Source organism: Bos mutus, chromosome 19, assembly GCF_027580195.1.
Source record: "Bos mutus isolate GX-2022 chromosome 19, NWIPB_WYAK_1.1, whole genome shotgun sequence".
NCBI classification, from domain to species: Eukaryota; Metazoa; Chordata; class Mammalia; order Artiodactyla; family Bovidae; genus Bos; species Bos mutus.
In genome coordinates, this window is record NC_091635.1 from 62,610,131 (window position 1) to 62,613,285 (window position 3,155).

General features: G+C 38.4%; 1 pseudogene; it reads right to left on the minus strand.

Annotated features, from left to right (window-relative positions):
* Positions 1–725: 725 nt before the first annotated feature.
* On the minus strand, positions 726–1,645 carry LOC102279025 (olfactory receptor 8J3-like; annotated as a pseudogene).
* Positions 1,646–3,155: the final 1,510 nt, after the last annotated feature.

Here is a 3,155-nt window from a genome sequence, read left to right on the forward strand (position 1 = left end):
TCTAAATATTGTTATAATCTTACGAGAGTTGATTATATTTATTCTTTTACCCTTTAGAAAAAAATAACAAAGTTTGTGTCAAACTACAAACTCTGTCTCACAGATGGTTACATAAATATTTCTTTATACTTTTAGCCTTGTCTGGGATTTCTGGGTGGCTCAGTGGTAAAGAATCCATCTGCAGGAGACACAGGAGACGTGGGTTTTATCCCTGGGTCAGGAAGATCTTCTGGAGGAAGAAATGGCAACCCATTTGAATATTCTTGCCTGGAAAATTCAACAGACAGAGGAGTGGGCTACAATCCATGGGGTCTCAAAATGTCATACATGACTAAGCACATGCGTGCACACGTGCACACACACACACAAAAAACCTTTCCTGGGATACTAAAATCTTCACACCTACGTGCCTTGAGACCAGTGAATTGCACAGATTTTGTGGAGATAATATGGATCTGACTTTCACTATCTGTTTTTTCAATTTGTTCCCAAAATTTCTGTGGCTGTCGTCTCAATTTTTTCACTTTTTAGATTAGAAAAAAGGGCTTGTATTAAAGATTTTTGTTTGAAAGATGTGGACTAGGACTTTTTCTCAAAACAAAAATTGTACAATGGGAAAATAACCCATTCATTTAGCTTCTAATGTTGTTCATACTATATGCCACACAATGGCAGCCTGTCTTCACCATCTCTTCAGTGACCTATAGAGCTTTAACATTGCGTCACTAATTTGTCAGAAATTTCCTCAAGGCAGCCTTCAAGTCCTTGTTCCTCAGGCTGTAGATCATGGGACTCAGCATGGGGATCACCAGTGTATAAAATACGGAGGCCATTTTATCGGTATCCAGTGAATGGTTATTTCGAGGCTGTAAATACATGAAAAGCAGAGTTCCATAGAAGACTAACACAGCTGTCATATGTGAAGCACATGTGGAGAAGGCTCTTTTCCTTCCTTCTGATGAATGTATCCTTAGAATGGACAACATGATGTTGAAATAAGATACAACTACAGTTATGGAAAGCATCAAGTTTGTAGATGCAGATATGAATACTACTGTCTCTGGTAATTAAGTATCAGAGCAAGACAATGTTAACAGGGGGGCAGTATCACATTAAAATGATTGATTACTTGGGAAGAAAAATAAGACACAGAAAATACACAACATGAAACTGCAACCGCTGTGAAAAAGCTGTAAAAGTATGTGAGGGAAATGAAAAGAAGGCAGGTCCACCGAGATACAACCATCTTGTAGATCAGGGGGTTACAAATGGCTGCATAGTGGTCATAGGCCATCACAGCTAACATGAAAATTTCAGCTACAATGAAAACCAAGAACCCTCCTAGTTAGGTGGCACATTCCTAGAAGGAGGTGGTATGCTTTTTTACTAAAATTTTGATCAGCATTTTAGGGGCAATGACAGTTGAATTGCCAAGACTGACGATAGCCAATTGCCTGAGGAATAAATACATGGAGATCTGAAGTTGGGAGTCCACACTGGTGAAGGTGATGATGCTTAGGTTCCCTGTCACGGTCAGTCCATAGATGACCAGGAAGACAAAGAAGAGTGGGATCTGGAGGTCTGGATATTCTGAGACTCCTGTGAGAATAAATTCAGTGACTCCAGTGAAATTTCCATTAGCCATGTATGAGTTTGGAAAGTCATCTATATGGAAGAAAAAGAGACTTGGTTAGAAATTAAGGAATTATTTTCTAGGACTGTCAATAGATGGCAAAAGCATCCCTTGAATGAGATTTCCTCAAAGAATTTATTGAACTCATGTTTCTAGGTCTATTAAATCAAATTTGAAATCGTCTATTAAAGAGAATATTCAAGTGTGGCAAATTAAATAAATTATCCAACATTATGAATATTTTGAAGATCTAATGCATTGAATTTTATTGTTATGGATATCTTATTAGTTTGAAAATATTTAAAGCCATGATTCATATCATGGCATCATATTGATATCTTCTTCACTGAGTGTGAAAAACTCCCGAGTAACTGCATGCTTCCAAATAATTCAATGTTCTTTGTGATCTCTAATTTGAAACTATTTGCTTCTTCTCAATAAAGCATAATCTAGTCATTTTAAAATATTGTTTAGTTGCTAAATCATGTCCAACTCTTTTTTTGTGACCCCATGAACTGTAGACTGTCAGGCTCCTCTGTCCCTGCAATTTTCCAGGCAAGATTACTAGAGTAGGTTGCTATGTCCTCCTCCAGAGGATCTTCCTGACCCACAGATCAAACCAGGTGGATTCTTCACCACTGTACCACTGATCCAATCACTATTCTGCTCTCTTTTTTTTATCCCATCCTTGTATTAACATTTATTTATTTTTTTAATTTTATTTTATTTTTAAACTTTACATAATTGTATTAGTTTTGCCAAATATCAAAATGAATCTATCACAGGTATACATGTGCTCCCCATCCTGTACCCTCCTCCCTCCTCCCTCCCCATACCATCCCTCTGGGTCGTCCCAGTGTACTGGCCCCATGCATCAAGTATCGTGTATCAAACCTGGACTGGCATCTCATTTCATACATGATATTTTACATGTTTCAATGCCATTCTCCCAAATCTTCCCACCCTCTCCCTCTCCCACAGAGTCCATAAGACTGTTCCATACATCAGTGTCTCTTTTGCTGTCTCGTACACAGGGTTATTGTTATCATCTTTCTAAATTCTATATATATGCGTTAGTATACTGTATTGGTGTTTTTCCTTCTGGCTTACTTCACTCTGTATAATAGGCTCCAGTTTCATCCACCTCATTAGAACTGATACAAATGAATTCTTTTTAATGGCTGAGTAATACTCCATTGTGTATATGTACCACAGCTTTCTTATCCATTCATCTGCTGATGGACATCTAGGTTGCTTCCATGTCCTGGCTATTATAAACAGTGCTGCGATGAACACTGGGGTAAACGTGTCTCTTTCCCTTCTGGTTTCCTCAGTGTGTATGCCCAGCAGTGGGATTGCTGGATCATAAGGCAGTTCTATTTCCAGTTTTTTAAGGAATCTCCACACTGTTCTCCATAGTGGCTGTACTAGTTTGCATTCCCACCAACAGTGTAAGAGGGTTCCCTTTTCTCCACACCCTCTCCAACAATTATTATTTGTAGACTGTTGGATCGCAGCCATT